Below are 14,608 nucleotides of genomic sequence, written 5' to 3'. Positions count from 1 at the left end.
TCTGCAGTCATGTCACACCATGTGAGGCTGTAATACGGTAGATACTAAAATAGATTTGAGTGCTCTTTCTGCTTGATTATGACATGCTTTAAACATGCTACACACCAATTCTTAACATGCATGTAAACAGAAAATAATATATAAACAGACGTTGATGTCAGTGACTTGAGAAAGTCTATAGTAAAATAATTCCTTTCCCTTTAAATGTTTTTATTCCCCTCCCTCAAAACGAATGTACATGTATGTGGATAGAAATGAGCAAAAATATTATTTTGTTAGTTTCCTTTAAAAATGTTCCCATCTTCCTTTCAGGCATTTTGTCAACAATATTTACCTTGAATGATTTCTAAAATATTGCAACAAAAGACTTGAAGGTATTCATCCCCATTTTCTCTTCTTTCTAAAGAAGTTGTATGTCAAATACTTTCATGCTTTAAAGGCAGAAGATTCAGAATTAAAGATTGATCTAGAAACAAAGGGAAGAAACAAAGCTGAGGAGTAATCTGCAAAAATGGGAATCTGTACTTAAGTAGTAAGCTAATTTCGCTTCAAAAATAGCTATTGTTTAACTCACTGTACCCATCCCATATAATCACGCATTATCGTAGTACCTTCTAGGACCATTCAAGACATGAATCACCATAGCAACTCATCCTAAATAAAAATACCATGGTAGTGATTTGGGAGGAAAAGCTATAGGTGCTGAACTCAAAGCTATTATTTCCCCACTACAGTTATCTAACAACTGAAGTCATTTCACAGGTGTAAGCACTTACGGACGTATATGTTAGTGTCTAAAGAGCTTAGCTAATGAGTCATATTTCACAGCATTGATCTCCACTCTAGCCACAGCCCAGTTTGTCCTCTCCACAATTAATGTTAAGATCTTTACTCATCTTCAATTCACTCTCACTCACCTCTGAGGAAATACGTATGCCTTTCCCCGATGTACTTTCTCTATAAATCCATGTCCTTGTGCTCCTTCAATTTTTACTTCAATATATCTCCCTTTTATGTTATGTCAGAACCTACTTAAGATGTATTACTCCTACTGTTTTAATGATTTTTTCCTCTCTCTTTTTCATTTCAGTTTCTTTCCAATTCGTCTTATGTACAACATTTAGTTCTTTCTTGGGACAGCTGCATGCAGTTGGTAATGCTTGCTTATATGTTCCTGTCACTTGAGCTTAAAGACATTTTTCTATATATCTCTTGTCACTTGCTGATTGATATGGCTGACAGATGGCATTTTCTAGAAGAAGCATCATCAACTGCTCAAAATATGCTGACATCTCCAGCAGTAAATAATGTAAGACAGTCATGGCTTAGAAAGCACAGTTCCTACATTTATAAGAAAAGGAAAATCGTAAACTTCTAAGAATATAAGAAAGTAGACCTTATTTCAGAGTGTTCTAGAAAATGATCCCAGGACTTTCAGTGAGAAATTTGCAAAGAATATTATTTTTTCCTTCATTTAAAAGATATCTACTATTTGCATTTCAATCACTGTCCAAGGCACTCAAGAAAGTCATGGTGAATAAAAATATGAGGAACTTGTTTTTGTAAAATTTACATTCTTTGTGGGAAGAATAAACATAAACAAGCAAAACAAATACATAAAGAAATTAATTTTGATAATGATAAATGAGAAGAAATAGAAATGTGCTCATAAGTGACAAGCTGTGTAGACCTGTGGTATGCATGTGTGTTTGAGGGACAGGGATGTGTAACAGACGCTATTGATGTTCTGCCCTGTATCTCCTTGACCTATATCTGAGATCACCTGCAGCTATGGTAGACTGTGGTTCTGGAATTATCAAGTACTGCATATTTTGCCTCATTTTCTGGAGTTGTCTCTGGCATCACAGGAACATGGTTGACCAGGCATAAGTCAGAATTGCAGGAATAGAGTTGACCTCAACCTTTAACCAATGGGGAATGAGAGTTAGTCTATAAATATCACAGCCTCCTTCTCTTCCTAAGGTGTGTTCCACAGTTTCTTAGAGTTTCCCTGAAAGATTTTCTCCCAGTTGTTCAAAGCAGCAACCTGCCAATTAAGACATATTTTTAGGTTTTTTTCACTTCTCTCTCTCATTTTCCCTACTTTTTCATTTTTGTTTCTTGGTGTCACCTCCTAAATAAACAACTTACACTCAAATCCTTGTCTCAAGATTTGCTTTTGAGGAAAACCGAAAGTAAGATAGTAGGAAAGGGATATAGAATATTTTAATTAGATGATTAAAAACAATCACACTAAGATAGTTATGTTAGAAATGAGACCTAAATGACAGGAAGTTACCATGCATGAGAAGATGTGGGGAAGATAGTTCCTGGTGGAATCAAGAACAACTGCAAAAGCCCCGAGGTGAGAATGAAGAGCACTAAAACCAGAGTGGCTAGAGTAAGTGGTAAGTGGTATGCAATGTGGTCAAAGGGGCAAGTAAAATATTGGTGTTAGAGGAATGTGTATATATATATTAAGGAGTTCAGGTTTATAGTCAGCCTTTATAAGACTGTAAACCAGGGACTAATGTAATTTGATCCCGAAGTAACTCTGGCTATTTGGAGAAGGAATAGATTTTAAGATGACAAGAGTTACAAACTTTAACAGGAAGGAAGCAAGAAGACTAGTTATGAAACGACTGTACTGGGCTAGGTGAGAAAAAATACATAAGCTTCTCTTAGTGAAGAGCAGTGGAGATGGAAAGAAGGTTTATACTGAAGATACATTTTTAAAGACATGAAACCAGATGTTATCCTTAGGAGTGAAAAATAGAGAACCTAGGAAAAAAACTGAGGAAGAGTTAAAGGAGCTATAAAGCAAACTGTGATGGAAGTCAGCAAGTAGATGGAAGTCAGCAGAATACATGGAACACAAGAACTAATATTTCATGGACACCAAAAATGATACTTATCAAGAAATACCAGGAAGTAGGAAGTGGCCAACTGTGTGGACTGTTGTTGGAGTACAACTAACAGGAAGATAGAAATCTAACCATTCTATTTGTCACATTTCAGATCATTGATAAAAGCAGCATGAATTAGTTGCATGGAAAAATGGATTGCTGTTTGTTGAAGAGAAAAAAAGAATTTGAGGATGTTGAAATAGAGAATAAAGACAAAACTTTAAAAAATCTTTGTTCTTAAGAAGAACAGAGGCATAGAGCAATAGCTTAATTGGGGTATGTGGGATCAGCTACCATGCCAAAGAACACGTTATGTGCTCACAACAGCGTTTCCTTTTCCTAAGAGTAGAAAGAATGAGTTTCTTGGCCTTCCTTGCAGTTAAGTTTCTATTACGGGGTTACATCTGGACAATGGAGTGTCATTAGAAATTATGCATGTCATTTCCAACAAGGAGATTTAAAAGTCTTCTGTGCAATCTTCCACTTATTTTTTCCCTCCAGTGGCAAACTGGAAAGTCATGTGATCCAGATAGTAAAACCACAAAATGGAAGCAACCTGGGTTGCTGAGTCCACTTTGAGGAAAGCCAGCAAGAAGAGCTGAGCTACCTATGTTGGACTGTGATATGAGGAAGAAACAAACATTTGCTGTGTTTGGCCACTGAGTTATCTAGGTGCATTTATTACCTTATGAGAGCTAAGCCTACCCTGACTAATACCCCAGCAGTTTTTTAAGATTGTTGATAAAATACTATTTTGCATGTTTTAGAAAATGCGTAGTAGAGACACAGATTTGATAGGGCAGAAGAAAAAGTATGTAATCGCAAGAATATCATGCTTAAGAAGGTAGTCTGAGATCAAAAGTAGCAATTGCTAAGGCTGGCCTTAGAAGTAGGGGCATTGCAAAGCAAGACATACAGAGAATGTGAGTACAAAAGAAGTCACAATGACAGATTTGGTCAACGGAAGCTGAAGGAGTTTTCTCATTTAGAGTTCCTATTTGATCACAGAAAAGTAAGATAAGAATACAGCTGAGAGATAGGATAGATGTAAAAATATTGGCTATTTGAGGAAAGAGGGCAAATTATGAAAAAATAAGGAGTGGGCAATCAGTCAAATTAAGAAAGTAAAGGAAGATCGTCTGGCAATGTTGAGTGTATTTGCAGTGTGTGATCATGAATGTAAAGTATGTCCAAGTAAAATATTTGTGTGCATTTTTGTGCTGATTGCAACTTCCTGACTGAAGGCATAAAGTACTTGGATAGATTCCTTTAGTCAGGCATGTATAATAGGGAAAGAGTGGAGCAAGAATATTGCAGATAATTGCAAAGGAGTGATTTTAATGATGGATCAAGGACCCTTAGCTGGGTAAGAAAGGGATGTAGACAACCACAGGCAATGGATAATCCATCATCTGTATGTGAGAGGCCTCTAAAGAAAAATAGCTACTGAATTAAGAGTACTGATATAAGTGACCTAGAAGGATAAGAAATGGGGTCAGAATGTCTTATGCTTCAAATTGAGATTTTAAACAGTTCACTTATTGATGATTAAGAAGTCAAGTGTATTGTACAGCAAAGGAAAAAAATACAGTGTTTTATGGTCACTCTTGGGAGAAATCCCTCTCATTCTGACACGAAAAAACTTTGCTATTTCCGAGCAACTGTTGTTTTTGTTTTACAGGTACTGGGAATCATGTGAGTTATGGGAAAGAGTTATACACATGGAAAGAACATGAAAAGTATTTCTGTTAAATGTGGTGCAGATGATAATAAATCTTAGAAAGAGATCAATAAATGACTTGCTGCTTATCTTATAAAGTAAGGATCTATGGAAATGGAAATTCAAAAGGAAAAAGGCTGAAAGAGTAAAGGCAGAAGGAAAGAGCAGGCTATTTAGGCAGAGGAAGAGGCACCATGTGGTGGCCTCTTTACTGCTGTAGATCAACAGTACTTGGAGTAGATAGATGTTAGACCCAGGATAGGGGCTGCAATAGGAAATCGAAATTCATCTGCAAGTGTAGTGAGGATGATACCACTCAAATAATATGTATTTTACCTGATTACAAAGACAGCAGTAGGAAGGAGCCCAAGCAAGTCACACTATACTTTGCCATCTTCATCAAACACAGAGAAGAATGATATAAATATTCCCTGATTAGATGTCCTACAGACCTCACTGCCCCTTTTTGCCTCATAGCTGATGGATAACTACTTACCAAGCTGCTCTAAAGCTTAGTAAATGATGGGAGCCTTGTAATAGCGGTAGAGAGCAGAAAGATGAAAGTAGCCCTTGTTTGTGACATTTTAAACAATTATTTAAAATTAAATTTTTGTTTTAAAACAAATACCAGGCCTGTTCATAATTTCCATTGTTCAAATAAACAGAATCTAAAGACATATGGAGTTTTACACATTAAGTTTTATAATATAAAAACATAAGAAAAACCAAGAAAACAAACATTCGAGAAATGCAAAAATAGAGTAATCAATTGTTATGTCATTTCAACTAAATTCAAGATGTGGATTTCTGAAGCAAGATTAGGCAATGAGGTAGTGAGACAACAGAGTTATCCAGAAAGGAGACTGGGTAACATGCAGAAGCAAAGATTAGGAAGCTCTAGTTCATAAGGAAAGTAAAGCCAATATAATTCTGGTTATAAAAATTAAATTGCCTAAGAAGGGCAAGGGCAAAAATCTTAATTCCAAATTATGGAAACAACAATATGGAGGACAAATCTGAAAATCTCTTCAAAAATAAATAGGGAAAAGTCAAGGGGATATAAATTGTCTTAGTCACCTGGGGCAGCTATATTGAAATACCATAAATAAGGTGGCTTATAAATAACAGAAGGGTATTTCTCGCAGCTCTGGAGGCTAGAAATCTGAGATCAGGGTGTCAGCAGGGTCAAGTTCTGGTGAAAGCCCTCTTTCAGATGGAAGACTGCTGTCTGTTGGTTGTATACTCACATGGTGGAAAGCAGAGAGGGGAAGCAGGCTCACTCTCTCCTGACTTATAAGGCCACTAATTCCATTCTTAAGGGCTTTATCCTTATGATCTCATCTAATCTTAATTACCCCGCAAATGCTCCACCTCCTAATATTATAACATTGGGGGCTAGAATTTCAACATACAAATTTTGGAGAGACACAAATATTCAGTCCATAATGTTATAAAAAGAGAAAATGACAAATGTGAAATAAAGAAAAGGAAAATCCAATATACAGAAAATTTGTGATCCTATAAAGGAACCAGAAAAATGGAAACAAATGCCATAAAATATGATAATAAACCCAATTCTAATGTGAATATAGACACAAAATTTTGGTGTAAAGCCAGGGTTTTTGATTTCCAAAACTGTTGAAAAGGGAAATACCTCCAAATATGGGGTTGAAATACATAATTTTCAATAACATGATAAAAACATCTTCTCCCATACAGGCAGAAAGAAAGAATTTAAAAAATTCTTCCTCTAAAGAAAGAAACCCTTACTGCTATCAGTCTTCTCCTGTTTTAAATTAAAAGCAAGAAATTAAAGTTTTGGATGAAAAAGAATTCTATCCCTAGAAGAGGTTTTGTTTACACCTGAAACGTCATTTGAACAAGGATTAGAAAATAGATCCCTCAACTTTGAAGGAGTATTCGGAAATGAATCAAAAAAACTCAAGAACTAGGGAGACTGATGGGAATAATTAAAACCATTTAACAAAAATTTAATTTTAAATAATTGTTTAAAATGTGGCCACAAAGAGAAATGAAAAAAATCTATAAGCCTTAAATCAACAAGAAAAACAGAAACGAAAATAATGTTTAAAATGAAGATACCAATCTACACAAACAAAATCTAGAGAAAAAGTGCCAATTTATTTTCATATATAGGGATGGACAATTCCAGATGGTCTAGTTTAATTCTTAACATTGTCGAATAAAGAAGTATGAACTCAGTAATTCTTAAAGTTTATATATGATCACCAGTAGATTTTTCTTAATTGACGATATACATTAAAATGCACATATCTTAATTTCTGTGGATTTTTACATTTGTTCACATATGTAACCACTATCCAGATCAAATTATGAAACAACTCCAGCGCCCCAGAAGAACTCTCCTGTGCCCCCTACACAGCCAGTAGCCTCCCCCTACAAGGGTATATGCTATTCTGATCTCTACTACCACAGATTAATTTTGCCTCTTCGGGTTTCATATAAATGGAATCATACGGTGCCTACTCTTTTTTGCTTGACTTCTTTCTCTAAGCATCATGTCTGTGGAACTAAGCCACATTGTTGCATGTAATGACAGCTTGTTTTTTTCATTGTTGTGTAATATTCCATTGCATAAATATATCACGATTTACCCATTCATTTTTCGATGGACATTTGAGCTGTTTCTAGCTTTTGGCTATTATGAATACAACTTCTGTAATCATTCCTGTACATTTCTTGCACATTCGTAAACACTTATTTCTGTTAGGTATATATCCAGGTGTAAAATGAGTTGCTGAAGTTGCTGTTTAGCTTAAGTTCTTACTGCTAGGTATTTTTTTCCAAAACAGCTGTGCAGATTTAAATCATCATGAGCAATGTAAACATTCTAATATCTCCATATCCCTAACACTTGATAATGTCAAACATTTTAGTCATCCAAATGTAGAAGTTTTAAAAACTTTTTTGCCTTCTAAACGACAGAGAACAAGAAAAACATGTAAAGAAACTTTGTCCAGTTAGAAAACGGTGTGACAAAAAACCAACAAACCAGAAAATAGCATTTATTGTAATTATTATTATACCTTGTTAAACTCCAAGTTAATTACACCAGACAACTCTACTTCTGTTTTGGAATTTCTTATAGGATATGTATTGATGGCTCATCTGTCTTTATAGCTACCAATTTTACATGAACTTATTGGCTGGATTTATAAGAAACATACTCTTAATTATCACAGTAGTGAAATACAATAAACAAGCAAAAAAAAAAAAACAAACTAATAAACAGAGAGATTCTCCGAAAGTGGATTTCAGAGCATAATGTCAATACACAAGTGCAAGAGTGGTTAGGGAAACTAAGTTCTACCACTGCAGAAACACAGACAAAGTAAAACAGCCGCTGCGGTGAAACCGTACTGTATCCACTGGGAATTCTGAAGCTCTTCATTCTAATTGTTCTTTCTGCTCAGTGTCATCAAAGGTAGCAATTGATTAATGTGATAGAAGATCACTCACTTTCTTCTCAGTCAGGAAATTGTTAAGTTATTATACTCTCAAGTCCTCTACTATTTGCATTGGTAGAGCTAATATAATTTAACAACGCAGTAGAAAAACAGAGTTAGCTGCATGCTGAGGTTGTGAATATGTAACTACAATTCTAAATCCAAATTTAATTGAGACCAGTATTTTCCAGGCTCCCCTCCATTATTACGAATACTTGAAAATTACATTCAGTAATGTAAATAGTATTCTGTATCTCATTTCCATTTCAAGGTTAGATAATATTGAATTTAAAGAGATTTTTAAAAACATAATAAAGAACATAGTAAAGTCATTCTAACTTATAGAACTTAGATAACATTTCATACATCTCTATTTCTTACCAAAAACTCAGTATTTGTTTATGCTTCATTTAACACTGAAAATATTTTAAAGTATTTGTGCTTCGTATTCAGATTTTTTAAAAGACAGGTCATGTACCAGATGATATAGCCATGAATTAAGCATATTTTTGCAAAGCTGGAGAATGTTCAGAAAGATTTCATCTGCTTAGTTACTTCCTGTAATACACTTAATACCAGTGATTACATGTTTGTTTCCTTTTTCTATAAAAAAAACTTCTGAAACAGAAAAACCTTTACCATTGCATGAATATGTAAGTCATGTTCAATGCCAAAACATCATTACCTTGGGTAATGCCATGAACTCTGCTTCCTATTGTGGCATCTTATAAATATCTCAGCTAATTTTTAATGTATTCCTTCTGTATCTACAATGTATTACCTTTATTAATCTTCAGCAATAATATCTAATACACCCAGTGAAACTGAATATGATTTTCTTCTGTCACTGACAGTAACAGATAGTTCTTGATAATTATGATCCATGTGTAGCTCTTTCTTTCATTAGAGGAGAAGAGCATACAATGCCAAATCAACTACTGGAGCCGTTTTGTATCATCAATCTCAAACCACTTGCCAACGTCGTGAAAGCGCATATCTCCACAGAGTAATATATCTGTGTCATCTCATTGTCATATATCCTGAATTGTTTAGAAAGGAAACTAGAAAGGCAAAAAACAAATATGAATATTTTTCTGCTCTATATGAAATGCAAGATAAATGGACATTTGCTGAGTCTGTATTTTCCTGTGTGTGTGTAGTGTGTATTAGTGTGTGTATGCACGTATTATGGGAGGAAGAGGAAGCACGTTTGCTAGTGTATACAATTAAAGTGTTTATTATATGCCATGATACTCCATCTGTAATTTAACCACCAAAAACCGTACAGATAAAAAACAATAAGAAGGGGAATTTCTTTGTCTTCTTCCCTTAGTCAGTGTTAAAGTCATTTTTCCTGAAAATAATTAATTGCTCACTGCTTCATTGTTTAAAATGATAATCTCATATAGAGTCAAGTTGATGAAATATAGGCATCATTGCTATAGCTATGATCCTGAGGTTTTATGATCATCAGAACCCATTTTCCCGAATTAAACTCTCCCAGAAGGACTATTTGGGGTTCCAACCATCTGTTATGGTGGACACACCAAATAACCACACGGAATGCATAACAAAGATCTAAGAACAATCTCTGTATTATTTAAATATAAGAGAGTAATACCATGAAAAACAGTTATGGGATTATTTAAATAATTACTGAAGACCCAAATGTATCAAACCATATTTCATTCTTCCACCTGTCATCAGATTTACTATGATATTATTATTTCACATAAAATAAGACTACATTTATTAATGCTAGTAAAATAGAAGGAATACAGAAGCAAGAAAAATCATCTGTACTCCACCTCTTGCTGAGCCTTTTGATAAAATCATTTAAATTTTTATGCCTCAGTTCTCTCACTGAATTTGTATAAAGACTGAGGATCAAATGGCATAAAATCTTTGAAATCATTTGCTAAATTGTAATCAATGATACATCTGTAACATAATTGTTAGTTGCTTCATTTTAAATCTTACCAGACATTCAAAATAAATGAAGAATCCCAAGTGACCAAGACTATTTGGAAACATGCTATTGCAAAATTATATAATATCCCTTGAAATATGTATTAAACAGGATTGCATTACACACAGTCTCCAATCTCAGTGACTTAACACATCATGCAAATTTCCTTGTAGTCCTGGGCAACTCTTCAGGTCAGCAATACTTCATGTGGCGACATAGTAGTCCAAGCTTATGAAAGCTCTGTTATCTTCTTGCTGTACCATCTGGAATTTGCAGTCTCCTCGGTTAATAGGGAAAGAAAAGCACTAGAGTCTTACTCTGAAAGTTAAATCTTTCAGACTAGAAGTGATTCAAGACACAAAGATTTTAATTCACTATAGCCCAACATAACTGTAGATGAGTAAGGGTGCATAGACCTCTTGTGTTCTTGAAAGAGAACTGGATATGGGAGAACACCAGAAGTCTCTATGATAAGCTTCATTAATTATGGTAAGCTTTCCATAGCTCCTAAGTTCAATCACTTATTAGATGATTTATTATAACTATTTCTACCTTTCTCTTATGTACAGGTGATTCAATAGGAAAAGATTAAATCACCTGTAAATAAAATATACTTGTGAAATAAAGATTATATATTATACTATAAATATAATTCAGGGCTTGATACTTTTTCTGTAGCAACCCACTCTATTATCTTAAACCGGGCTTAGGAATACCATGTAACTCAGGTAATTTTATGGCCACAAGTAACAGCATAAAACTTTTCCCTGTTTCCCAAAGATCGGAAACCACATCAACATACATAGTTATACATATATGTACACAGTTCCATATGCAAACATGCTGGCTTACTTATTTATATTTCTAGTAGTACCCAGACTGGTGTAAAAACATGTCCATTTAAATGGAATAATTTTAAACATCTTATGAAAATTCTAAGACATCATTACAGAGAGGATTGCCAGCGAAATGGCCATATATTAAGTTCAAATAACTTTTGAAAACTTATTTCCTAGTGTAGATGGGCAGAGCACCAGAGGGATATCAAGATGTCATACTCCACATGAAGAAGATTCTGAGCATTACTAAATACCATAGATGTATAGTTATGTGTTCATAGTATTCAGCAGAATCTATGAGTGAGAACTTGTAGGACATGCTCTGCATTATCAAAATTATATAAATAAATCATATTTTGTATGGCTTATTTTTTGATGTAATGACTAGTAAAGGCAGTGTGTGATTGCTGTAGATCTCTGATGTTCACAATCAAAATCTTTTTATGTTAATGTTGCCCTTAACACCATATAATTTTAAAGAGGAAATCTGAAGGAAGGCTTTCTTAGGGGCCCAGATAGAATGAAAACCCTTCTTACTTGTTTGTGCTCCCCAGCACATATTATCCATGTGTGGATAATATGTCTCTGATACCTCCCTGACCTTACTTTTTAAATAATTGACTTCTCCTAATAGGTTATTTCCTAAAGGCACAAGCTCTATTTTATTTGCATCCTTACCTTGAAGTTTCGAGTAATCCCCAAAACATAGTGGATGCTCTATAAATATTTCTTGAATGGCGGAATATGCTGAGAAACTAAAGACATGTGACAGACAATGAAGAAGACAATAATTTAGGCTAACATTTTTGATACCAGATTTAACTTAGGTGCTACTCAATAGTAATAGTTTCATGATTGGAGAGAGCTGAATTATGAAGAAGGAGTAACCATCTCTGTACAATTATGTAGTATAAAAATAAGAGCAGAGGCTCTGAAATCAGACTGCCTGGGTTCAAATCTGGTTTCCACTAGTTAGTTCATTTTCGTGTGATACTAAGTTGCTACTTTTGTTTTCTGTGTTTGTTTGTTTGTTTGTTTGTTTCGAGATGGAGTTTTTCACTGTAGCCCAGGCTGGAGTGCAGTGGTTTGATCTCGGCTCACTGCAACCTCCGCCTCCCAGGTTCAAGTGATTCTCCTGCCTCAGCCTCCCAAGTAGCTGGGATTACAAGTGTGTGCCACCACACCCGGCTAATTTTTTGTATTTATAGTAGAGACGAGGTTTCACTGTGTTAACCAGGATGGTCTCGATCTCCTGACCTCGTGATCCACCCGCCTTGGCCTCCCAAAGTGCTGGGATTACAGGCGTGAGCCAACACGCTCGGCTTACCTTATCTTTTGAATGATGATAATGATGTCCATCTCACAGGTTTATGGAGAATATAAACAGAGCCAATATATGTAGAGTACTTAGAAAAGTGCCTAGCAAATTGACAGAGTCTATTAAGCTTACAATAAACCTGATTTATTCGTGTTCTTTTTCAAGGTGATTCTCTGACACATACCTAGGGCAATCTTTGTCTAAAAGCTTGGAAATTTTCAAGGGATATGACCCAGTGGGAATTATGCTACTACTAGAAGATATGGTCTTTTCTGTTGGAGAGATAAGATTAGAAAGAAAGATCACGAATGAATTGCAACTATCCACATCATAACTTGAAAGGGTCAATTGCTGAGGGAACCATTTTTCCTTTAGCAGAGTAGGCCATCGGTTTCACATTAATTCTACTTCCCCTTACAAGAAAGTCCCTGAACTTTGGAAGAAGGAAAAAGCTGGGGACCACACAGTGCAGTGATCAATAATACAGTATCTCTACCAAAATTTGACATAATTGTTAAGTGAAAATCTCTTGAGATTTGAGAAACCAACATGGAACTTGAATAAAAGAATATTCTCAAAACTCCAGAACGATAAGTAATTACAAACTTATCTCCACAATGAGTTATAAGTTACCAGAGGCAGCCTATTTCATTTTCCTTTGTTCTGTCGAATATTAAATAGCTTTTACTATAGTATGTATACTTTAGCATGTACAGGATACTTTAGTGTGTAGTACTATATGTGTATTTACTATTACACATATTCAATCTGAAATATTGGGATATTTGATCTAAAAAGGCCGGAAAAATTATCATCCTCCTAATCGTTGCCTGAGGAAAATTGAAAATCATTTAGCTGTATTGGCTGAACTGTGCTGGGAAGTTCAAATTAATTGGACCTGCTGAATAGAGCCCATCTGAAAATCAAATAGTCAATTTGATGTGAAGAATAATAAACAAATCTCCAATTTTCCTTGCACTAAGTAAATCTGGACTTATTTATATTAGCATCTAACAAGAAATTCAAAAACAGAAACATTTTCTTTCTATACAGAAGTTCATGTCAACAAAATCACAACTAGAATTCAGGCTGAAAGGCCATTTTAGTTTATGAAGAAGTAATACAGAAATTGGCCTACTCTTTTGGTTTCCTGAAATATTTCTGCATTATGAGAAAAGCTGCTTATGCAATTGCATAAAGTTTTTCAGAAATTGTTAAGATAGACCCAAAGGAAATAACTTTATCTGTAATATACCCTTACTTCTAACCTAGATATTTCATATTAATAAGAAATCCTTAGAGGTATGCAATTTTATCTCTAAGACAGAGTTAGGAAACTTCGTAAGGTACAGGATGCCCAGCGAAATTTTATTTTCAGATAAACAATAAATAATTTTTGGTGTAAATATATCCCAAATATTCTATAGGACATACTTATTCTTTTTAAAAAATCATTGTTTAACTGCAACTTAAATGTTACTGAGCATCCTATGTTTTATTTGGAAACCCTATAATAAAAGGCAGGTGAATTTTATGGAGACAAAACGGAGACACATAGGGTTTGAATGTAACACTGTAGCAGTATCAAAATTCAATTTTAGGTCTGTCCATCTCCAAGGCCCAAAATTTTTCTACCCTACTCCACTGTCTTATGTCACAGAAATTCTCTAGACTTAATTTGTTGATTTATACATGTATGTGTGTGTTTGTGTATTTCAACTATATTTTTCATATATATTTTTTCATATGAAAAATATAGGTGAAAAGTTACCTCTTGACTTTTGGGAGGGGGCTCTTTTTATCCATGGTTACACAAATTAATTATCCCTCTTTAGATTCCCAGAAGTTTCATGCTGATCACGTAATCTCATGACTTGACTTAATAGAACTTTTCATGAAACTTGCTTTGTACTGAAAACTCACTTTTTAAAATTTTACCATTTTTTCTTCTACTGCTGTAAAATATCACAATGCAAAGCCCTTAAGCACAGACTTCCTAGCATCTCAACTTACCTGGGATAAAATAGTGATACCATATTCAAAAGTCTTTTAGGTGATCTACTATTCTGAATAAAGCTGAGAGAAACTGAAGAAGTTTACAAAACTCGAGAGAAGTTGGAAATAGTCTCTTAATTGAAATATATTATTGACAGAAGTAGAAATATACTCAATATTGAGGTAAGATTTGTCACTAAAACTGAGAGCAGAGTTCAGGAAAATAAGCCTCATGAAGTTCATAAGGAAGGAATGCTGAGATTGAAAGAGTCTACGCACTCCCTTGTAAGGAAACCAAACAACTCCAATTCTTATCCTCCATTAATTCTTATTTGTTTGACTTGGATATTCATAAGAATCTTGTAGGGCGATT

This window comes from Trachypithecus francoisi, unplaced genomic scaffold (assembly GCF_009764315.1).
Source record: "Trachypithecus francoisi isolate TF-2019V2 unplaced genomic scaffold, Tfra_2.0 Lachesis_group6, whole genome shotgun sequence".
Lineage (NCBI taxonomy): Eukaryota > Metazoa > Chordata > Mammalia > Primates > Cercopithecidae > Trachypithecus > Trachypithecus francoisi.
This window is presented reverse-complemented; position numbering follows the sequence as displayed.